Here is a 25,955-nt window from a genome sequence, read left to right as displayed (position 1 = left end):
AGATAGAATGATACTGTCATAAAATCAGAGATATAAATCAATAGGCTAGAATAAAGAATCCAAAAATAGACACACACATATACAGTCACTTGATCTTCACAAAGACACCAAAGAAATTCAATAAAAAAAAGACAGTCTTTTCAACAACTGGTGCTAAAACAACTGGGTATTTACAGGGGTGAAAATTAACCTTAATCCTTATCTCACACCATACACAGAAGTTAATTCAAAATGTACCATACACCTAACCATAAAATGGAAGCCTCTAGAAGAAAACATAGTAGGAATGTTTGTGACCTTGAAGGAAACCAAGACAGCTCAGATAGGATATAAAAAGCATAAATCTTAAAAGGAAAACATTGATGAAATAAACCTTATCAAAACTAAACACTTTTATTTGATGAAAGACATCACTGATAAAATGAAAAAGTAAGCCACAGACTGGGAGAAAATATTCATATATATGCCAAAGGACGTGTATCCAGAATATATTTCAGAACTCGCAATTTGATAGTAATAGACAAACAATAGAACTTAGAATTGCCCAATGACACTTTACAAACAAGCTACTTACATAGCCAATGACCACATGAGAAGGTGCTTGATATCAACAGTCACATGGAAATGTAAAATAAGACCCCAATGAAATAATTCTGCACACCTACTAGCACTGGAATAGCTAAAATTAAAAATATTAATAATACCAATTGTTGGCAATAATTTGGAGCAACTAGAATTCCCACTTAATGCAGGTGGATGTGTTAAATGAGACAATCACTTTGGAAAAGCTTGGCAGTTTCTTATAAATTTAAAATATGCATAGCATGTGATCATACAATTCCACTCCAAAATATTACATAATAGCCAAAAAATTACCAATGATGGACAGTTGACTGTTTCAATTCTGAACTTATTATTTTACTAACAAAGAAATGCAATCAACATTTTCCCTTACAATTCTAAGTTATTAGAAAACTTATATTCTCCCCAGCTTTGGGTTGGATAAGGAAACTCTGAAAACAGGGACTGTGCATTAAGTTTTGTATCCTTAGTACCTAATTTATGCCTGGTACATGGTAAATGCTGAACAAATGCTGTTGGTCATGATATAACTTAGCACAATTTTAGGTCTTTAAGCACTATAATTCTAAAATCAGAGGGTCTCTTGATTAAGTCTCAAAGGAAACTGACAGGTCATTCTTTCCTCCGATTAAAGGGAAATTTTACCGCCAAATGTAAGAGCCTCGTGAAATAAGGAAAAAGACAATGAATTAGGTCTCTTGGTCTCTTAATCATATCATTAATGTCAAACTCAGTAGGATTCAGTAACTAGTTTAACTTGGGTATGATTACAAGGTTAATTCCAAACCATGACTGGGTAAGGAGACAATAAAAAACTAAAATGGCAATAAAATTCTATTTCACTCTGAATTAATTATTAATTATTAATTATTATTTTCTGCCTCAGCTCTACTGAAAAGAATCAAAAGCACAACATTCTAAGTAGTACTGGAAAACAATAGTTTTTTTAAAAAATCCTTACAAAAGAGCTGGTTCACCCCTTTGTTTCTAATCAAGAAGGGGTTTGGAAGATCGGCAGGTAAACACAATTAACTGTTCCACTCATGGCAACTGAGAGTCTTCCCTTCATTAGGGCTGTCCTTGTAAAGGCAATGAAAATGCCAGAGTTCAAAAAGTGTTTTAAGATGACACACATGCTCCAAAAACCCTGGAAAGATTAGTGATCATTATAAAATGGAAATATAAGATAGGTCACGGTTTTTCCAGTACAATCATGACGTTGTTTATTCCTCTTATTTTCTAGTCTCTTTTATCATAATCGCTGTTTCTTGCCTTTGAGGAGATATTAGTGTTTGGGGAAAATTCTCCAAAGAGCCCAGAAGTTCTTTCTTGCAGACTTTGCAAGTTTTAGCCCCTGGTTTCTCAAATAACTGTATCTGTTATAAAAGGCGCAGTCATCTTAACTTGCCAGAGGTTGTCTGAAAAGTTTCAGGCACATTTAATTGACAAAAGAAAGCTGCTTTGCGAGGAAGTTGTATAGGTTGGATTTTGAAATACCAGACTGGCCTAGGTTTCTTTTGGAGCTCTGTTCATTATTATGTGACCTTGGCCTAATGACCCAGTATCACTGAGTCTCAGTTTCCTTCTCCATAAATATATTACTTGGGGGGACTTCTTGGTTGTCCAATAGTTTAAGAATTCGCCTACAATTCAGGGAACATGTGTTCAATCCCTGGAAGATTCCACATGCTGAGGGACAACTGAATCCATGCACACAACTACTGAAGCCCACACCCTGGAGCGCATGTTCCGCAAAAGAGAAGCCACCACAATGAGAAGCCCACAGCCAGGGAGTAGCCCCCACTGGCCACAACCAGAGAAAGCCCACGCAGAGCAAGAAAGACCCAGCACAGCCAAAAGCAAGTAAAATAATATTAAAACACAGACACAGACACAAAAAAAGAAGGCTTTTCTTTAAAAAAAAAATTATTTGGGGGATTAAATAATGATCAAAGCAAAATAATGATCTGTGCCTGGCACATAGTTGACCCTAAATAAAGGTACCTTTAAGGATGAGGGAAGTAAACTGATCAAAGAGTAGAGAAATGGAGAGAAAGGCAGAGAGGGAGATAAAACAGACAAAAATTAGAGAGGAGAGGGAAAAGGTAGAACAACGCACTCCAGCCTGAACTTCTAGAAATCAGCTAACTATGCATCTAATCTCTGGCCAGTTCATCAAGAAGGCACTAGTACCAGGAGTTCACAAATCATCCCTTCCTTTGCAGGTATTCGATACATTGACAATGACATATGATCTTGGGGCTTCCCTGGTAACTCAGATGGTAAGGAATCTGCCTGCAAGGCAGGAGACCCAGATTCGATCCCTGGGTCAGGAAGATCCCCTGGAGAAGGAAATGGCAACCCACTCCAGTATCTTTGCCTGGAGAATCCCATGGACAGGGGAGCTTGGCGGACTACACTTCATAGGGATGCAAAGACATGACTGAAGTGACTTAGCATATATATTTGATCTTTACCCATCACTCATCTTACATTCCTTCAAAGATATTGAAGAACTGTTATTTAATGGGATACTAGATAAAATTGGTAAATATTTAGGGAATCAAATGTGAGAAACTATGAAATGTCCATTCCATCAATTGACATATTGCCAGGTATCTGCTTCATTTGCATGGATGTCTTACCAAATGGACAGTGTTCCTTAAGGGAAAATTTTGTCTCTTTGTCTCCAGTACATCGCACCCAGGAAGTCTCAACTTAAGAGTTTTTGAAATAAGTAAGTCCAACATTCCATGGGATTCAGTACTGAGAAGTAAGAAATGCTGAAAAAATAGGTCTTTGTCCTCCAGGAATCGATCCTCTAGAGATGGAAAGGGCAAAGTCAGGGAAGGCTGGATCAGCCTGGAAAGACTTTGCAAATTTCCTCAGCAGGGATTACCTGCTGAAGAATCCTCGGAGGAAATGGGCAGCATCAGAGTCTTAGTAGAAAGTACAATTAAATCCTCCTAATACTGACTCTCAGGAGTAAGATCCCCAAATGAAGCAAACGTAAGAGAAAGCTTGAAAGACACTGGCCACAAGCATCATAGGATGAGCCAAGAAAAGTTCAAAGGCTTTCTTGTGCAACTCTGTCATTTTGCAGATGAAGATGGTAAGACCTAGAAAGATGAATGATTTCCCCAAAATTGCAGAGTTAAGTTCAGAGCTCAGGACCCCAGACTTCAAGTTTTTGCAATATTTGCTCTTGCATGGAGACTTTTCTGTTGAGAAAGACTCCAGTGATTAACTGAGTATCTTCAACCCAGGCTCCTCCAGTCCATCAAGGTATCACCACCAGTGATTCATTGCCATCTTTCCAAACACCTTCTTTCTCTTAGCACTCGCATCAGCACTTTCGGTCCATCTACAGGAACAATGTTAATTACATTGCCACATTAATCATTTCAGCAGCAAGAAATAAAATAGAGGAAGGAGTATCACTTTTTACTTTGGAAAAGAGTGTCTTAATCTTTTGTTTTGTTTTGTTATCTGTCATATACCCTGACAAAGAGCAGCCCCTGACTCCCTCCCCAGACTACTGCCTTCATCTCCCTCGACTATTTATGCACTTTGTCCATTGATTTTTCTGACTCTTTCCTTGTCTACAGTAGTCTTCCCCAACCTCCACCCCATCCCTTTCTTTGTCTACTCCACCATCAAGACTTCATTTCAAAGCTTCCTCTTAGGAAAGGCTTTTCAGATTACCCAAACCCATCACAAATGGTTCTTGTCTCTGAGACCCCACACCCCAGAAGTATAGCCTCTGCCTCTACTTCAGGTCTCAGATCCTCAAATTGATGTCATTCTGATCACCCTCTAGATTTCAATGAGCCAAATAAATGATTTCAAATCTTAGAAAATGGAGAAAAGATGTATCTTTTTTGCACTGTTTCACAAAATATCACAGAGGAGACGCTGAGTACTTCTGTTCAGTGAAGAACTAAATGAAGTATCTCTTCTTATTTGGATATTTCAGAATATTTAGCAAGTCTGAAGAACTATGTAAACTATCACATTTTAATAATTTCATTAGTGAAGGAATAGTTATAGGAGTTATAATAGAATCCAACTCAAAAATAAACTTATTATTTCTTTACAAAATAATACTGATGAGTTTAAGTAAGGAAATAAAATTTTTCAAGAAAGGTTAACTAGGCCATCAGAACAACTTGGACTTGAGGTTCTCTGGAAAAGTGATTTATGAGCCTTAGTGATAAAGAAAAATAATGCAGGAAGGCCACCCTGAAGGCACCATCCAACTGTACAGTCAGGAATCCATAGCATTGGAAAAGGAATAGAGGCAGGGGGCTGACTATGGGAATTTTTGCTGCAGGTTATACAGTTTTGAGAATACTTTTATTCAATGTTTTTTATCCCCACTTCCTTCCAAATAAAGAATAAGGACACTAAAGGGGGCATCACAAGGAAGCAGGGTGCACAGTAGGGCAGTAATACCAAATCCATACCTTTGTGTATAAGGATGAAGGAAAATAGCACAATGGGCACCTTCCACAGAAACAGTCTTTGCCAAGACGAGGGTATTAGAGGAAACGCAACAGTTTCCAAAGAGACTCCCAAACACCTATGATCACTACAAATAATTAGCAATAATGATGAAAATGTTCCATCAGAAGTGAAGTCATCAATGTCTCCAAGGGTCTTGAGCACCTGGAGATTTGGCAGGAAACTAGAGACAAATGGCCTCTCTGAAAAGTTCAAGTGATGTGAAACTATTCATTTAACAAATATTTATTAAGCATCAAATGAGTGTAAGGCACAAAAAGATGAATTACTAAAAGATTTATCCTTGAAGACCTCACCACCTGTAAGGATAGACAACATTCCCACACATACTGTATTACAACTCAATAACTGCTGATAAAGCAGCGAGGAGAGATAAGAAAACCTTCCTCAGTGATCAGTGCAAAGAAATAGAGGAAAACAACAGAATGGGAAAGACTAGAGATCTCTTCAAGAAAATTAGAGATACCAAGGGGACATTTCATGCAACGATGGGCACATTAAAGGGCAGAAATGATATGGACCTAACAGAAGCAGAAGATATTAAGAAGAGGTGGCAAGAATACACAGAAGAATTGTACAAAAAACATCTTCATGACCCAGATAATCACGATGGTGTGATCACTGACCTAGAGCCAGACATCCTGGAATGTGAAGTCAACTGGGCCTTAGGAAGCATCACTATGAACAAAGCTAGTGGAGGTGATAGAATTCCAGATGAGCTATTTCAAATCCTGAAAGATGATGCTGTGAAAGTGCTGCAGTCAGTATGCCAGCAAATTTGGAAAACTTAGCAGTGGCCACAGGACAGGAAAAGGTCAGTTTTCATTCCTATCCCTAAGAAAGGCAATGCCAAAGAATGTTCAAACTACCACACAATTGCACTCATTTCACACGATAGTAAAGTAATGCTGAACTTCCAGATGTTAAAGTTGGTTTTAGAAAAGGCAAAGGAACCAGAGATCAAATTGCCAACATCCACTGGATCATCGAAAAAGCAAGAGAATTCAAAAAAAAAAAAAAAAAACACATCTATTTCTGCTTTATTGACTATGCCAAAGCCTTTGACTGTGTGGATCACAACAAACTGTGGTAAATTCTGAAAGAGTTGGGAATACCAGACCACCTGACCTGCCTCTTGAGAAATCTGTATTCAGGTCAGGAACCAAGTTAGAACTGGACATGGAACAACAGACTGGTTCCAAATAGGAAAAGGAGTACATCAAGGCTGTATATTGTCACCCTGCTTATTTATATGCAGGGTGACAATATATTTTATACAATTTATATTGTACCCTGCACTTATATGCAGAGTACATCATGAGAAACACTGGGCTAGAGGAAGTACAAGCTGGAATCAAGATTGCCGGGAGAAATATCAATAACCCAGATATGCAGATGACACCACCTTTATGGCAGAAAGTGAAGAAGAACTAAAGAGCCTCTTGATGAAAGTGAAAGAGGAGAGTGGAAAAGTTGGCTTAAAACTCCACATTCAAAAAACTAAGATCATGGCATCTGGTCCCATCACTTCGTGGGAAATAGATGGGGAAACAGTGGAAACAGTGGCTGACTTTATTTTGGGGGGGCTCCAAAATTACTGCAGATAGTGACTCCAGCCATGAAATTAAAAGATACTTACTCCTTGGAAGGAAAGTTATGACCAACCTAGATAGCATATTCAAAAGCAGAGACATTACTTTGCCAACAAAGGTCCATCTAGTCAAGGCTATGGTTTTTCCAGTGGTCATGTATGGATATGAGAGTTGTACTATAAAGAAAGCTGAGCGCCAAAGAATTGATGCTTTTGAACTGTGGTGTTGGAGAAGACTCTTGAGCGTCCCTTGGACTGCAAGGAGATCCAACCAGTCCATCCCAAAGGAGATCAGTCCTGGGTGTTCATTGGAAGGAATGATGCTGAAGCTGAAACTCCAGTGCTTTGGCCACCTGATTCGAAGAGCTGACTCATTGGAAAAGACTCTGATGCTGGGAAAGATTGATGGCAGGAGGAGAAGGGGATGACAGAGGATGAGATGGCTGGATGGCATCACTGACTCAATGGACATGAGGTTTTGTAGACTCTGGGAGTTGGTGATGGACAGGGAGGCCTGGCATGCTGCAATTCATGGAGTTGCAAAGAGTCAGACACAATTGAGCAACTGAATTGAACTGAACTGAAAATGGGCTTCCCTGCTGGTTCAGACAGTGAAGAATCCACCTGCAATGCTAGAGACCTGGGTTTGATCCCTGGGTCAGGCAGATCCCCTGGAGGAGGGCATGGCAACCCATTCCAGTATCCTTGCTTGGAGAATCCCCATGGACAGAGGAGCCTAGCGGGCTATACAGTCCATAGGGTCACAAAGAGTCAGACGCAACCGAGTGACTAAGCACAACACACAGCACATGTCTGAAATTCTCCTAAATATTAAGATTGGATACATAAAGAAAATGGTCACTGTCCCCAAAGCACTTATAATCTAAGTAGGAGACAGGCGGTGCACATGAAACTATTTGTGAACCATATAAAACATTTATAAATAAGTGTTTTAATCTGGCACTATTGCAAATAATTTTGAGAATGGAGACTTCTGCTTATTGCCTAAGATAATTAGGAGAGGCTTCGGGAACTAGAAGAAACCAAGAAACTGAGATAAGCCTTGAAAGATGACTCAGAATCAAGATCCATGGGAGGGTGGGGTGAGGGGATTCAGAGTCAAAACTACAACATATAAAGAAGACATTCATGTGAGTGATTTGAGAGTAAGATGTCTATTCCTGATTAATAAAATTTACACTGACAGACAGGATGAAGGAAGATTTTTAACATATTATTGACCAGAGACGTATTAATGCCACAGACATTAGTTTCTGCAAAAATCCCCTGGTCAATAATGTGTTAAGTGTTTAGAATCCTGTTCTGAACCCATGCGTCCTCAAAATGTGTCTGTCACCTGTTGGGATATGGTAGTGTATCAACCTTGTACAAAACCAGTTTGATCCATTTAACCCTTGAGACTCGGTTCATAAACTAGGATGCATGCCGACACTCTCTCCTCCAAGAGAGGGTTTCAAATCCTTTTTCTAACTCTGGGAACCTAGGAATTCAAGGACACAATGACCAACACAGAGCAAAGGAAAATGTTAAAACGTAAGCATTAGTGAGACAGATGGATGCTGAAATCCGGAGCAGCTCCATCCACGCATACTTAGAAGTGACTCAGGAAAGCATTTTCCCCCCATTTCTTAGTGACTCTATACAGCTTTGAAAATAAAGTCTTGCCACTTCATTTTTCACCACACAGAGAAGAGAAACATTCAACTCTTTTGCAAACTGGAAAAGGAGTATGCTCACATTTTTTCCCATTCCACAATAACTTATAGGCAGCTAATGAGATTTTCTTTCCTTCCCTCTGCTCCCAGAAGCCATCCATTCTCTACCAGGCAGGGTCCAATCATGAAAATTTCCACCCAGTTTATGGTTTTTTTAGACAGCTCGGAGAGGGATGAAATGATTTTGTAATGGGAGTTGCCATAAAACTTATAATTACAGAATTTGCTACAGTGAGCACTGTAATAGAGTGTTTATTTAAATCAAATATTCGTTGGCTTTCTTTGAAGATAAATGATGTATTCTATATCCCATTTTCTCCAAATGTACTAAGAGAAACTTTCTGCACAAGGGTGGTTCTATCTTTCTTCCTCACACCAGCTGTGCTGGCTGTAGCAAGGAAACTCCACCTCACTTAGGAACCACAGACAGACGCTTGAGCACAGCCCCAAATCTAAGCCCAGCACTAGCCAGTTACATAATCAGTTGATACACTCTCATGAGGCCTTCAAGGTGACTGGGCATCTTATCTAACAGAGATGCCAAGGGCAGGCCAAGCAACAAACCAGTCTTGCCTCATGTGACCTTGAAATGATCTGACCTTTCTCTGCCTTAATTTCTGCATCGGTCAAGTCAATTTGTTGAATGACTGTATCTCCAAGGTCTGAGTCCCCTAACATTCTATAATTCTACATCAGAAGGAAAACTAGGACTAGAATTAAGTTCATACTCAAGTCCTGAAACAAAGCTGGCTCCACAAAGTTTATCGTAAAGAACTTGCACCAACATCCTTGATGAAGAATTTCACGACGGTGACAAAGGAATTTCCACTCAAAATCTCTCTTCTCTCTCCCTTATCCTGTATTCTACCTCATGGTAGGAAATATCCTTTGAAACTTGATGACACTTATTAAAAGAGAAGAATCATTTTCCCTCTCCTTCCTGTCATTAGCCAACTATTCATTGTCCCCACAGGTTAATGGATGTTGAGATGATCCATCTTTGTGACGTGTTTTGCATATGAGAGCTACTAGGGCAAACACACTGAAACCATACTCACAGAAAACTAGTCAATCTAATCACACTAGGACCACAGCCTTGTCTAACTCAATGAAACTAAGCCATGCCCATGGGGCAACCGAAGACGGGCAGGTCATGGTGGAGAGATCTGACAGAATGTGGTCCACTGGAGAAGGGAATGGCAAACCACTTCAGTATTCTTGCCTTGAGAACCCCATGAACAGTATGAAAAGGCAAAATGATAGGATACTGAAAGAGAAACTCCCCAGGTCTGTAGGTGCCCTATATGCTACTGGAGATCAGTGGAGAAATAATTCCAGAAAGAATGAAGGGATGGAGCCAAAGCAAAAACAATACCCAGCTGTGGATGTGACTGGTAATAGAAGCAAGGTCCAATGCTGTAAAGAGCAATATTGCATAGGAACCTGGAATCTTAGGTCCATGAATCAAGGCAAATTGGAAGTGGCCAAACAAGAGATGGCAAGAGTGAATGTTGACATTCTAGGAATCAGCTAACTAAAATGGACTGGAATGGGTGAATTTAACTCAGATGACCATTATATCTACTACTGTGGGCAGGAATCCCTCAGAAGAAATGGAGTGGCCATCATGGTCAACAAAAGAGTTCGAAATGCAGTATTTGGATGCAATCTCAAAAACAACAGAATGATCTCTGTTCGTTTCCAAGGCAAACCATTCAATATCACAGTAATCCAAGGCTATGCCTCAACCAGTAACGCTGAAGAAGCTGAAGTTGAACGGTTCTATGAAGACCTACAAGACCTTTTAGAACGAACACCCAACAAAGATGTCCTTTTCATTATAGGAGACTGGAATGCAAAAGTAGGAAGTCAAGAAACACCTGGAGTAACAGGCAAATTTGGCCTTGGAATATGGAATGACGCAGGGCAAAGACTAATAGAGTTTTGCCAAGAAAATGCACTGGTCATAACAAACACCCTCTTCCAACAATACAAGAGAAAACTCTATACATGGACATCACCAGATGGTCAACACCGAAATCAGATTGATTATATTCATTGCAGCCAAAGATGGAGAAGCTCTATACAGTCAACAAAAACAAGACCAGGAGCTGACTGTGGCTCAGATCATGAACTCCTTATTGCCAAATTCAGACTTAAATTGAAGAAAGTAGGGAAAACCACTAGACCATTCAGGTATGACCTAAATCAAATCCCTTATGATTACACAGTGGAAGTGAGAAATAGATTTAAGGGCCTAGATCTGATAGATAAAGTGCTTGATGAACTATGGAATGAGGTTCGTGACATTGTACAGGAGACAGGGATCAAGACTAATCCCATAGAAAAGAAATGCAAAAAAGCAAAATGGCTGTCTGGGGAGGCCTTACAAATAGCTGTGAAAAGAAGAGAAGTGAAAAGCAAAAGAGAAAAGGAAAGATATAAACATCTGAATGCAGAGTTCCAAAGAATAGCAAGAAGAGATAAGAAAGCCTTCTTCAGCAATCAATGCAAAGAAATAGAGGAAAACAACAGAATGAGAAAGACTAGGGATCTCTTCAAGAAAATCAGAGATACCAAAGGAACATTTCATGCAAAGATGGGCTCGATAAAGGACAGAAATGGTATGGACCTAACAGAAGCAGAAGATATTAAGAAGAGATGGCAAGAATACACAGAAGAACTATACAAAAAAGATCTTCACGACCCAGATAATCACAATGGTGTGATCACTGACCTAGAGCCAGACATCCTGGAATGTGAAGTCAAGTGGGCCTTAGAAAGCATCACTATGAACAAAGCTAGTGGAGGTGATGGAATTCCAGTTGAGCTCTTTCAAATCCTGAAAGATGATGCTGTGAAAGTGCTGCACTCAATATGCCAGCAAATTTGGAAAACTCAGCAGTGGCCACAGGACTGGAAAAGGTCAGTTTTCATTCCAATCCCAAAGAAAGGCAATGCCAAAGAATGCTCAAACTACCACACAATTGCACTCATTTCACATGCTAGTAAAGTAATGCTCAAAATTCTCCAAGCCAGGCTTCAGCAATATGTGAACCGTGAACTTTCTGATGTGCAAGCTGGTTTTAGAAAAGGCAGAGGAACCAGAGATCAAATTGCCAACATCCGCTGGATCATGGAAAAAGCAAAAGAGTTCCAGAAAAACATCTATTTCTGCTTTATTGACTATGCCAAAGCCTTTGACTGTGTGGATCACAATAAACTGTGGAAAATTCTGAAAGAGATGGGAATACCAGACCACCTGATCTGCCTCTTGAGAAATTTGTATGCAGGTCAGGAAGCAACAGTTAGAACTGGACATGGAACAACAGACTGGTTCCAAATAGGGAAAGGAGTTCGTCAAGGCTGTGTATTGTCACCCTGTTTATTTAACTTCTATGCAGAGTACATCATGAGAAACGCTGGACTGGAAGAAGCACAAGCTGGAATCAAGATTGCCGGGAGAAATATCAATAACCTCAGATATGCAGATGACACCACCCTTCTGGCAGAAAGTGAAGAGGAACTCAAAAGCCTCTTGCTGAAAGTGAAAGTGGAGAGTGAAAAAGTTGGCTTAAAGCTCAACATTCAGAAAACAAAGATCATGGCATCCGGTCCCACCACTTCATGGGAAATACATGGGGAAACAGTGGAAACAGTATCAGACTTTATTTTTCTGGGCTCCAAAATCACTGTAGATGGTGACTGCAGCCATGAAATTAAAAGACGCTTACTCCTTGGAAGGAAAGTGATGACCAACCTAGATAGCATATTCAAAAGCAGAGACATTACTTTGCCCACAAAGGTCCGTCTAGTCAAGGCTATGGTTTTTCCTGTGGTCATGTATGGATGTGAGAGTTGGACTGTGAAGAAGGCTGATCGCCGAAGAATTGCTGCTTTTGAACTGTGGTGTTGGAGAAGACTCTTGAGAGTCCCTTGGACTGCAAGGAGATCCAACCAGTCCATTCTGAAGGAGATCAGCCCTGGGATTTCTTTGGAAGGAATGATGCTAAAGCTGAAACTCCAGTACTTTGGCCACCTCATGCGAAGAGTTGACTCATTGGAAAAGACTCTGATGATGGGAGGGATTGGGGGCAGGAGGAGAAGGGGACGACAGAGGATGAGATGGCTGGATGGCATCACTGACTCGATGGATGTGAGTCTGAGTGAACTCCAGGAGTTGGTTATGGACAGGGAGGCCTGGCGTGCTGCGATTCATGGGGTCACAGTGTCGGACAGGACTGAGCGACTGATCTTAGATAAACAAGCTTTAACTACATGAAATGAGTCTTCATTCTTTAGCCAACTGACTGAACTGAACTGAAAGTGCATGGGCTTTGAAAGAAGAAATGGGAAAGGTAAGGAGTAAGGTGTCTGAAGCCTACAGATTGAGACCTCCATGCTATGAAAGGGAGAGACCTGGGGAGACCAGCTCTGTGTTCTATTCTCCAAAGACTTCAGAGAATCTTTCAAAGAGCAATCTGTAATGAGAAAGTGTGTTTCTACCATGGGCTCATTTCTCACATCTTGGAAAGAAAATCCTGGCCTGATTAGAGCCAAGAAATTCAGGGAAAGAAGATGACTTTTCTGCATAGCAAAGAGTTAATGCTTGGACAAACTACAATTGAGAACTGAGGTATTTATCCTACTAATTCAGACCAAAGGTAGTAAGATATTGGCTTTCTTCCTGGAGGTTTAGGAAAAAGTCTGGGGCTAGTACTGTTTCTTGGGATGGGAGATATAGCTTCCTTTCCCACCCTTTCTGCATCCCATGGATTATCAAACATGCTTATCACACAAGCTAACATTCTGGTCAGGGCTACCAATGTGTCTATGGAGGAGCTTCTGTTGGCAGTGCACTCAGACACTCAGAATTGCCGCTCACAGCAGCCTCTGCTATTCTGGACCCTTGTTTTGCAAAGGAGGCTGTAAACCTATATTCCTCAATGCATTTCATCCAGTATGTGTGCATGGCCCACAGTGACAGGTACAGTTCAGTCGATCAGTCGTGTCTGACTCTTTGCAACCCCCTGGACTGCAGCACGCCAGGCCTCTCTGTCCATCACCAACTCCCAGAGTTTACTCAAACTCATGTTCATTGAGTTGGTGATGCCAACCAACCATCTCATCCTCTGTCATCCCCTTCTCCTTCCGCCTTCAATCTTTCCCAGCATCAGGGTCTTTTCAAATGAATCAGCTCTTCACATCACGTGCCCAAAGTATTAGAGTTTCAGCTTCAGCATCGGTCCTTCCAATGAATATTCAAGACTGATTTCCTTTCAGTTCAGTTCAGTTCAGTTGCTCAGTCGTGTTCAACTCTTTGCGACCCCATGAATTGCAGCACGCCAGGCCTCCCTGTCCATCACCAACTCCCGGAGTTCACTCAGACTCACATCCATCGAGTCGGTAATGCCACCCAGCCATCTCATCCTCTGTCGTCCCCTTCTCCTCCTGACCCCAATCCCTCCCAGCATCAGAGCCTTTTCCAGTGAGTCAACTCTTCACACGAGGTGGCCAAAGTTCTGGAGTTTCAGCTTTAGCATCATTCCAAAGAACACCCAGGACTGATCTCCTTTAGAATGGACTGGTTGGATCTCCTTGCAGTCCAAGGGACTCTCAAGAGCCTTCTCCAACACCACAGTTCAAAAGCATCAATTCTTTGGTGCTCAGCTTTCTTCACAGGCCAACTCTCACATCTCACTGGAAAAACCATAGCCTTGACTAGACAAACCTTTATTGGCAAAGTAATGTCTCTGCTTTTGAATATGCTATCTAGGTTGGTCATAACTTTCCTTCCAAGGAGTAAGCGGCTTTTAATTTCATGGCTGCAATCACCATCTGCAGTGATTTTGGAGCCCAGAAAAATAAAGTCTGACACTGTTTCCACTGTTTCCCCGTCTATTTCCCACGAAGTGATGGGACCAGATGCCATGATCTTCGTTTTCTGAATGTTGAGGTTTAAACCAACTTTTTCACTCTCCACTTTCACTTTCATCAAGAGGCTTTTGAGTTCCTCTTCACTTTCTGCTGTAAGGGTGGTGTCATCTGCGATTTCCTTTAAAATGGACTGGTTGGATCTCCTTGCAGTCCAAGGGACTCTCAAGAGTCTTCTCCAACACCACAGTTCAAAAGCATCAATTCTTTAGCACTCAGCTTTGTTTATGGTTCAACTCTCACATCCATACATGACTACTGCAAAAACCATAGCCTTCATTAGACATGGCCCACAGTGAGTTCTTATTAGACACTCTGTGAATGGCTAGCACCTGTCAATCAACTAAAGTTCTTCCACATTGAGACAAGAAAAGAGTCTGTGTAGACACAGCAACAGTAAGATGAATTGGCCAGTTTAATGACTAACTGTACCCTTTACAGCACAGACAACAAAGCACTGTTGGTATTTGGGGCTGGAGGACACAGAGCATAAACCCAAGTGCTCCCATCGTGATTTTTAGCTTTGTAACCCTGGAACAATTACTCAATCATCCTGAAACATAAGGTTCTCATCTACAAAGTGGAAATTCTAATAATATTTACCCCATAGAGTTGTGATTGCCTGGAATTAGGTATGGAAAAGTGCCTTGTACAGTCCTTGCACTCGATAAATGCTTGTTTTTATTAGTAATTGGATTTTTAAACATTAGAATGCAATTCTAGCTATACTAAGGACAAAATAGTATGAAGATTTAATTATGATCTCCTTAATGCATGTTCTTGTTTTTCCATATTCCCTTCCCCATTTTTTAAATCCTTGTATAGATGTGTAATATATGTATGTAAATGTATTACTCTTTGTCCTACTCTTTGCCACCTCATGGACTGTAGTCAGCCAGGCTCCTCCATCCTCCAGGCAAGAATATCAGAGTAGGTATCCCCTTCTGCAGGGGATCTTCCCAACCCAGGGATACAACTCAGGTTTCCTGGGTTGCAGGATGGATTCTTCACCATCTGAGCCACCAGGGAAGCCCCCAATATGTATTACACATCTATAATTATACTATGGATATAGCTTTCCCTTTTGTAACAAATTATGCCATGAACACTTTCTACCCTGTTTCGTAGTCTCTGTACTTATAGTGAATTAAGCCTCCATGATGTGCATCAAATCAGCAAGCCACACCTTAATAAAAAGTCCCTCCGCTGGGGAATGGTGATGGTATGGTAAAGGAAACACTGAACTTGGAGCTAAAGACCTGGGTTTCCCATTTGCTCTTCCAAAGCACACACACATCCACGCACTTTACTGTGGCTCTTTTGGACTAGTGTGCTGTCTTTCTGGGTTAGCTTTCCTACTTTGCACCCTAAGCAAAAACTTTCCCAGCTCTACCTCTCATTCTCACCGTACAACCTTAAAGAAACCACACCACCTCCCTAAGTTTGTTCCCTCATTTCTAAAATAGAGAGGAAAAATAAAGCCACCTCTCCTGGAGGGTTGTTGCAAAGATGAAACAAGATAACAGATGTGAAAAAGACTTCTATACTGTTAGCACGTGGAGGGGTGACCCGTATGTTACAAAAGCACAGCAATATATATTTTAACTTTCTTTTTCTTTGAAATGAATTCCTTGGTATCATTTCTCAAGGAGGAATTACTGTGGCCAAAAATTTGTCTGTTTTTATGATTCATGGTAATACCTATTCAGTTCAGTGCAGTCGCTCAGTCGTGTCTGACTCTTTGCGACCCCAGGAATCGCAGCACGCCAGGCCTCCCTGTCCATCACCAACTCCCGGAGTTCACTGAGACTCACGTCCATCGAGTCAGGGATGCCATCCAGCCATCTCATCCTCTGTCGTCCCCTTTTCCTCCTGCCCCCAATCCCTCCCAGCATCAGAGTCTTTTCCAATGAGTCAACTCTTCAAATGAGGTGGCCAAAGTATAAGCTAAATTGCTTAAATTGAAAGCGAATGGATGAAGGTATGCTCAGTCCATTACTCCAGTATTCTAAACAACTACCTCTCAAACACAGAGACACATGTATATGCATAAGATACATGTCCACATGTATGTGGATATATATGCAAGCATATGTTGGCTTCCCTGATGGTTCAGTGGTAAAGATTTGCCTGCCAATGCAGGAGACAGAGGTTCTATCCCTGGGTTGGGAAGATCCCTTGGAGAAGGAAATGGCAACCTACTCCAGTATTCTTGCCTGGGAAATCCCATGAAGGGATGGGCTACAGTCCATTGGGTTGCAAAAGGGTCGAACACAACTTAGTGGCTAAACAACAACTTACATGTTAGGTTGTTTATGTGTTATATAGATATGTGTGGGTATGTATATATATACATAACATATAATAGCATGCTTTGAGCAGTGTCAAATGTGACACTAGGGAGTTGTAGATGAAAGTGAAGTGAAGTCGCTCAGTCGTGTCCGACTCTTTGTGACCTATGGACTGTAGCCCACCAAGCTCCTCCATCCATGGGATTCTCCAGGCAAGAATACTGGAGTGGGTTGCCATTTCCTCAAAACAAGAATGTAAATAAAATCCTTTCTGTGCATTTTATTCTTATTTTAACAAAATTAGTATTATCCGCCCAAAGTCATGGCATTTTAAAAATATGGGAAAACCAGCTTTTGCTGTCCATGAGGAAAAGCCTTTGATTGTGACTTAAATACATGCACACTTGCCCTGGCCCACATTCCTGCACCCCACCTACAGAACCTCCACAGTGGAAGGGACAGGCAACCACAAGGGAGGTGGGCAAGGAGAAACTTCCAAGGATAAGCTTTGGAGTAGGGGCCCTGGACAGGGTCCCTTAGGCAGAACGGAAATGAAGGAAAATGAGCCTATGCCAGCCATGCCCATCTGCAGGCAGAAGTACTCCTCCTGCTGGAGGCATCTCTCCTTCTATGCTTGTCCATTTTTTCCATCTCTCTTCTACATTCATGCAAGATTGCTTAGAAACGTTCAGTCTCCTCTTGGGGCTGAGGAGCTGACGGGGAGCAAGGATCTGTCCCCCCGCTTTGGGAGGCCAGGTCAGCCGGGTTGGGGTGGTCCTAGTGGCCGTGTGTGTAATGGCGACCACAGAACAAGGGCTTGTCAAGGTAGACATCAGTTCAGTTCAGTTCAGTCACTCAGCGGTGTCCGACTCTTTGCGATCCCATGAATCGCAGCATGCCAGGCCTCCCTGTCCATCACCAACTCCTGGAGTTTACCAAAACTCATGTCCATCGCGTCAGTGATGCCATCCAACCATCTCATCCTCTGTCGTCCTCTTCTCCTCCTGCCCCCAATCCCTCCCAGCATCAGGGTCTTTTCCAATGAGTCAACTCTTCGTATGAGTTGGCCAAAGTATTGAACTTTCAGCTTTAGCATCAGTCCTTCCAAAGAACACCCAGGACTGATCTCCTTTAGGATGGACTGGTTGGATCTCCTTGCAGTCCAAGGGACTCTCAAGAGTCTTCTCCAACATCACAGTTCAAAAGCATCAATTCTTAGGTGCTCAGCTTTCCTTATAGTCCAACTCTCACATCCACACATGACCACTGGAAAAATGAACGAGGACAGACATGTGAAGCAGGTGTGCCCTTGGTGTCGGAACGCAGTCAGACAGGCAGCGCCCACACCCACAGGAAGACTGGCCTCACAGACTCTTGCCTAAATCACTAGGTCACACACGTATTCTAAGTCACAAGGGCAGAGCACCAGCATCAAACCATGGTGACCTCAGGCCTCCAGAACAATCTTTCAGTCTGGGCCTCATTTCTTTACCTACACACACCCTAGTTCCTCACTTTGTGGAGTTTAGCAGTAGCATCAGGCATCCTCCTAATGAAGAGGAAGGCCCATGGGTCAGACAAGACATGCTTTGAATCTCATTTCTATTCAAGAAACTTCAGGCAAGTACCTCAACTCTCCCGACCTTTAGTTTGCCTCATTTGTAAAAAGGGGCTAATTCAAACCTCGCTCATCAGATGTTCAAAGTCCTCTTAAACAATCAGAGTTATGTTGCCAAACACATTTTTAAAACCAGCACTTAGAGTCCAAGAATGCAGTGCCTGTTTTATATTACCACTTAAAAGATCTGCATGCTCAGACATATTAAGAAAATAGCATAGTAACAGAATTTGGGCTTTTATTGTTCTTTCCATGAAATCTCTAATTTAATTTAGTTACATTGTGGACCCAAAGAGTCAAGCTCTGGTCTCAATTACTGAAATATGACTCTCAAATGGAGAAGGACAATCTCCTGAAACATACTTGGGCTCCAGTGCAGCAACCCAGAACATCATCTCACCATGTTTACAATAAAAAGCAGAGGGACTATGAAGAAATTGCTCTAAATTGATCATTTTCCAGGGAATGGCTGTAGCAAACTTGCAAGAAGAGTTTTTATGACCAATTTCCTACACTATACTGTGGATGATTTCAGTTCAGTGGAGAGTTACCAGAATTCTCATGTGGCACCTTCTTTCTCTTAATCTCAAGCATAAATGAGTATATAAGGAGGACTCTGCAAATAATTGTGGAATGAAATCTCTGACATTCATAGTCCATTTCACAGGTTAATATCCTTGAACCATCTGTACATTGTAGAAGAACCTCTATTCCCCCTCTCTTGGCTCCTCTCATGTTATTATTAAAGAATTATACGATTGGCTCAGTCAAACTGTGTGATCCCAAATTGTGGGTAAGAGAGAAAATTCTGGCCTATAAGACCTGGGAAGACATTTGAATTTCCTGAAATACTTGTGTCAACCCTTTCAGTTTCCCTTTCTTCCATCCCCCTTGTCTCTTCTCCCTTCTTCCTTCCTTAAATGCAGATATGCTGAATGGAGCTGCAGCGGCCCTCTTGTGACCACAAGGGAAAAGGTAGAAAAATTGGAGACACGCAGCCCTAACATGATAGATCCACAGAACTAAAGCTGGCAATCACTACCTCTCAACTTCTTATGTGAAAAATAAATCTCCAATTTGTTTAAGTCCCTGTGTTTGAGTGTCACATCTTATTAAATTGGGTGGAACCCAAACAGGTATAGATATGCTTGATAACATTTCTCTCCCTGAAGATGGTTTTAAAGGAGATGTTCTCCTTTATAGCCCCATGGGACAGTCTTTCACTCTGACAGGGGATCCTAATTATACCAGCCCTCAGAAAATGACAGCAGCCACTTCTTGGTACCTCCCAGGCCCCTTGGATCCTTACCATCTATAAACATGTGTCTTAAAAAATATAAACTCACCAGCCAATAACCTAGGTCTATTCAAGTTATATTAGAAATAAAACAGTCAAAATAGTTTGGAACCTACTAGATACAGCATTCTTTAAAGTAAAACATATCAAATTAGAAAGGAAAGAGAAAGGCAAAGGAGAGAAAGATAAAGAGTAACAAAGTGTTAATCGTTCAGTCATGTCCGACTCTTTACGATCCCATGGACTATAGCCCTCCAGGCTCCTCCATCCATGGGATTCTCCAGGCAAGAATACTGGAGTGGGTTGTCATTTCCTTCTCCAAAAGAGTAACAAAAATAGCTATCAGACCCCTATGTCTTCATAATTAATAGGCACCACCACTGAATACAATCATGCTCTTTACAGAGTTGATATGCCTTCATAGTGCTTTTGGTTATTTCTGTATTACATGAGCAGCCTAGGATCACCAGCCCTTCCTTCCACCTCTCCTTTCTCCTTTTCCTCATCCTAAAAGAGTATATAGAATATGGTCTAGAATCCTAGAATATTCCAGAATATAATATAATCTAGAAAATAATATAGAATCTCAGAGCCTGAGTTGAGAAGAACTTTCAGTTCAATTCAGTCACTCAGTTGTGTCCGACTCTTTGTGACCCCGTGGACTGCAGCACACCAGGCTTCCCTGTCCTTCACCAACACCCGGAGTTTGCTCAAATTCATGTCTATCGAGTCGGTGATGCCATCCAACCATCTCATCCTCTGTCATCTCCTTTTCCTCCTGCCTTCAACCTTTCCCAGCATCAGGGTCTTCTCCAATTAGTCAGTTCTTAGCATCAGGTCGCCAAAGTGCGAAGAACTTTAGTGGTCTTTTAATCCAAACTTTAAGAATCCCCCCTCTTGAAATGTGGTCACTCTGCCTGTTTGAATAACTGCTACTGCTCTCATAGCAACCAAAGTCCATTGTTTTCAAACTCTCCTTGCTAGAAAAAATTTTCTTGAGTCAAAGTCTCAAGGAGGCAGTTTCTTGTATCTGTCTCCAATCTCTCTTAACAGCCTCTGTACTGGCATGGAATAAGCCTAACCTCTTTATTGTATGCAGGTTTTCAAGGGGCCTTTGAAAATCATTGCTTAACATCTCTTTTATATGGACCTTTGCTTACAAAGGTCTGTATAGCCAAAGCTATGGTTTTTCCAGTAGTTGTGTATGGATGTGAGAGTAGGACCATAAAGAAGGGTGAGTGACGAAAAATTGATGCTTTCGAACTGCGGTGTTGGAGAGGACTCTTGAGAGTCCCTTGGACTGCAAGGAGATCAAACCAGTCCATTCTAAAGGAAATCAACCCTCAATATTCATTCACTAGAAGGACTGATGCTGAAGCTGAAGCTAAACCTCCAGTACTTTGGCCCCCGAATACAATGAGCTGACTCATTGGAAAAGACTCTGATGCCGGGAAAGGTTGAAGGCAGGAGGAGAAGGGGATGACAGAGGAGGAGATGGTTGGATGGCATCACCGACTCAATGGAAATGTGTTTGAACAAGCTCCAGGAGGTGGTGAAGGGCAGGGAAACCTAGTGTGCTACAGTCTGTGGGGTTACAAAGAGTCAAACACAACTGAGTGACCAAATAAGCAAATGTCTCATTTCCCTTCAGTTCTATAATGTGTCAACATACAGCTTGACTATAGCCTTAGGAATGCAAATATAGCATGATTAAGGTACAGTTAGAGTACTTCATGCAAGTTCACCCCATGCATGCTTTTATCCGGGGTCTGCCACTCTTTTAAAATCCTGAGCTTGATTTGTCTGAAACAGAGGAACAAACTTTTTCTAGAGATAAATCTAGTCTTACTCCACATACTAATTAAAAACTGTCCTGAATACGTGCATCTATACATGTGATAAAATTTCATGGAACCACACACACACACATCCAAATGAGTGAATATAGAAACTGGTGAAATACAAAGCACAGTCCAGAAAGACTCTAAGACCATCCTCACTTGGTATTCCTGGTACACCATTAACTCACACTAAGCTGTGTCACTCTTGTGATGTTATTTACATGAGTATCTAGTATCTCGGCCTTTCCCACCTGTCCCTGTAGACTTGAACTTTTAGAAAAATACTAATCTTTGATTTATCTCTTTTACATTTGTTGTGGTGGTTTTAAACTCATTGTTCTTGCCTGTCAAGATCTTCTTGGATCTTTATTTTTGTTATCCAGGAAATTAAATATCCCATCTTGACCTTTCTTCTGTCTGAAATATGAGAATTGTGTCTTCATCAAGGCCAAGGGAATCCAGGCTGACATGGGTCTCTTAGTCATCATGCGTCATGTATATTCATTCAGTAAACTATAAAGGTATTTTGATGTATACACCACCCAACTCTCATTTCTCCACTTTGTCCATAAGGATATCATGGCAAATTTCATAAAACATGGGTGCAGTCCTTATTAGAGGGGTTTAGTGGAATTTCCCTAACCTACTGATATAGAAGCCCCATTTACATTTTAAAAATCATGAGCTCAGAGACCATGAAAGAACAATAAACTTGACCAGATTTTTTTTTTCTTTTTTAATCACTGTGGCAAAACAAAAAGCTATTAAGCAAAGTTAGAGGACAAATAAAAAAACTGGAAAAATATTTGCAACATCTGATGAACAAAGGGTAATTTAATATACAAACATCATTCAAATCAGTAACAAAAGGTTAAGCAACATATTAAAAATGAATAAAGGCCATGAGAAGGAGTTCATTAAAAGAAAAAATATAAATGGTAAACAATTTTGAAACAATGCTTAAGCTCTGTTGTTGTTGTTCAATTGCTAAGTCATGTTCGACTCTTTTGACCCCACAGACTGCAGCATGCCAGGCTCCTCTGTCCTTCACTATCTCCCGGAGTTTGCTCAAATTCATGTCCATTGAGTCAGTGACGATATCTAACCATCTCATCCTCTGCCACTCTCTTCTCATTTTGCCTTCAACTTTTCCCAGCATCAGAGTCTTTTCCAATGAATCAGCTCTTCGCATCAGGTGGCTGAAGTACTAGAGCTTCAGCTTCAGCATCAGTCCTTCCAATTGAATCTAAGAGCCAGACAAGACACAATTGAGTGACTTTCACTTTCACCAGTAACAAATTACTACAAACTCACTTTCACTTTCACTTAGAGGCTTGCTGCTGCTAAGTCACTTCAGTCGTGTCTGACTCTGTGCGACCCCGTAGACGGCAGCCCACCAGGCTCCACCGTCCCTGGAATTCTCCAGGCAAGAACACTGGAGTGGGTTGCCATTTCCTTCTCCAATGCAGGAAAGTGAAAAGTGAAAGTGAAGTCGCTCAGTCGTGTCCAATTCTTCTCGACCCCATGGACTGCAGCCCACCAGGCTCCTCCATCCCTGGGTTGGGAAGATCCCCTGGAGAAGGCAATGGCAACCCACTCCAGTACTCTTGCCTGGAAAATCCCATGGGTGAGGAGCATCAATTCTTTGGCACTCAGCTTTCTTTATAGTCCTAGTATCTATAGTTCTAGTCCTAAGCCTCATGAATATGTTAATTTGGCATAAAAAACTTCACAGATGTGATTGATTTAGTGATTGTGAGATGGGGAGCATCACTTGGATTCTCCAGGTGAGCCCAATGTCATTGTCAAGGTCCTTGCAAGAGGGAGGCTGGAAGCTGAGAAGCAGATATTGAGTTGATGTGATGAGGGAAGTAGGGGTCAGAGTGATGTTAGGAGCGGGCCATGAACAAAGAAATGTGGGAGGCCTCTAGACACTGGAAAATGGTGTTGGAGAAGACTCTTGAGAGTCCCTTGGACTGCAAGGAGATCCAACCAGTCCATCCCAAAAGAAATCAGTCCTGGGTGTTCATTGGAAGGACTGGTGTTCAAGCTGAAACTCCAATACTTTGGCCACCTGATGCGAAGAGCTGACTCATTTGAAAAGACCCTGATGCTAGGAAAAATTGAGGGCAGGAGGAGAAGGGGATGACAGGATGAGATGGCTGGATGGCATTCAAACTCAATGGACATGAGTTTGGGTGAACTTCAGGAGTTGATGATGGACAGGGAGGCCTGGCGTGCTACAGTTCAGGGGTTGCAAAGAGTCGGACACGACTGAGCGACTGAACTGAGGACTAGAATACGGACATCTTTGGGAGGCCATTATTTAGCCTGCACAAGGTCCCAAAGTGAAATGCTATAACTCAGGAGATATAAGTTCCCCTTTGTAAGCAGAGTAAAGACTCAGGGAAAGGATAACAGAAAAGAATTTTCTAGCTATAAGAGATTCCACATGAACGTGTACACACACCCTTAACTGTGGCTCAGAGACGTTAAATGACTTTCCTAATATCACACAGCTAGATAGTGCAGGACCTGAAACCCAGACATTTCCTGATTGAAACAAACTGGAGTTTTAATTTGGGCCATGTGCTCCCATATTCCAGAACAAGGTGTTAGACCATCCAGGCAGGACATACAGAGAGACTGAACAAAAACAAGTTCTACTACAACCCAGCACTGAAGAATGCACTGGACATGTGACTTCCTCACATAGCGAGTATAGAAAGTGATGTACGTGGATTACACAGTTCATGCGCACACACACTTAGGGTAAAAGCACGGGGCTTTCCATCTAAGAAAGGCAGAACCTTTAAAAAATAACCCAAGAACTTGAGATGTGTCTCCTGTGGGAGACATAGGGACTGAAATATAATTGGAATCCTATAAAGTCTGAAGGAGTGAGGTGGTGGTGAAGTCACTCAGTCATGTCCGACTCTTTGCAACCCCTTGGATTGTAACCCACCAGGCTCCTCCATCCATGGAATTTTCCAGGCAAGAATACTGGAGTGGGTTGCCATTTCCTTCTCCAAAACTGGAGGATGTGGGCATCGATCCCACTACCTCTCGCATGCTAAGCAAGCACTCTACCACTGAAAGAAAGTGAAGTCGCTCAGTCGTGTCCAAATCTTTGCGACCCCATGGACTGTAGCCTACCAGGCTCCTCCGTCCATGGAATTTTCCAGGCAAGAATGGCAAGTGGGTTGCCATTTCCTTCTCCAAGGGATCTCCCCGGCCCAGGGATTGAACCCAGGCCTCCTGAGTTGTAAGCAGACGCTTTACCATCTGAGCTACCAGGGAAGCCTGAGGTGGTGAAGATGGTGCAAACAGGACCCGCTGAAGACAACCTGCTGTTCCAGGGTTTGGTGGGGCAGGGAGGCACGTGTGCCCTCATGCTCTTGAAGAGAAACGTCAGACCAGGTCCTCAGGAAAGAGGTTCCTCTTTGGAGCTGCAGAAGGACCCCAACAGAGCACTTCCTCACCAGAACCCACGGGACTGGTGCCTGAGGGAGAAAGGACTCAAAGAACAACAGAAATGTAGTGGCTTCAGACAACAAGCTGTGTTGCTTGACACTGCTCCTGAGGGTCAGGACACCGGGAGAAGCTTAACTGGATGGCTCTGGCTCAGAGTCTCTCACGAGGTCGGGGTTCTGACATCGGCTGGGCTGCAGTCTCATCTGGTGCTTGACGAGGCAGGAGCGCCCACTTCTAATTCACTCAGGAGGCTGTTGGGAAGAGACCTCAGTTCCTCACTGGCTGATGACTGAAAGCCCAAGTTCCTCAGTAAACAGACGTTCACACAGGTGGCTTCCCAACATGCCCGCTCACTTCTCTCAGAGCTAATGAAATAGCAAAACAGAAGCCACGATGTTTTTTATAACCTAACCTCAGAACACCATCACTGATGCCATATTCTTTCAGTCCCAGAAACCAACCAGGGTACAAGGGTGGGAAGGAGGAGGTGCTACACAGGAGTGTCCTGTGAGGACGCAGGGGTCATTGGATGCCATCTCGGAGGCTGGCTACCCACACCTTATGATAGGGGAAAAAAACCTGCATTGGGAGCCAGACAGGATCAGAGGACACCAGCATCTAACGGCCACCATACAACCTCTCCTCCTTGCCACCCCGGAGGGGCCAGGATGGCAAGCAAGCGAGGGAGCAAGAGGGCAGAGAAAGAAGAAGCTGACCACCTCCTGCTTCCATACTTCAGATTTCGGAAGGTGAGAGAGGCCCTGGCTGAGGGAGAATAATGTTTAAACTGGATGAGAGTTTGTTGTTGTTCAGTCGTTCAGTCGTGTCAGACTCTTTGCGACCTCATGTCCTGCAGCACTCCAGGCTTCCCTGCCCTTCACCATCTTCTGGAGTTTGTTCAAACTCATGTCCATCAAGTTGGTCATGCCATCCGACCATCTCATCCTCAACTCTCGGATCAGAGTTTAGGGTTTTGATATTACATTGACTGGGTCTCTGCGCAATGCCTGGAGAAGCTCTCAAAGACAGAAGCTCTCAAAAGTAGACAGAAAAAGCTACATGGAATT

This window comes from Bubalus kerabau, chromosome 21 (assembly GCF_029407905.1).
Source record: "Bubalus kerabau isolate K-KA32 ecotype Philippines breed swamp buffalo chromosome 21, PCC_UOA_SB_1v2, whole genome shotgun sequence".
NCBI classification, from domain to species: domain Eukaryota; kingdom Metazoa; phylum Chordata; class Mammalia; order Artiodactyla; family Bovidae; genus Bubalus; species Bubalus kerabau.
Note: the sequence above shows the minus strand (reverse complement) of the source record.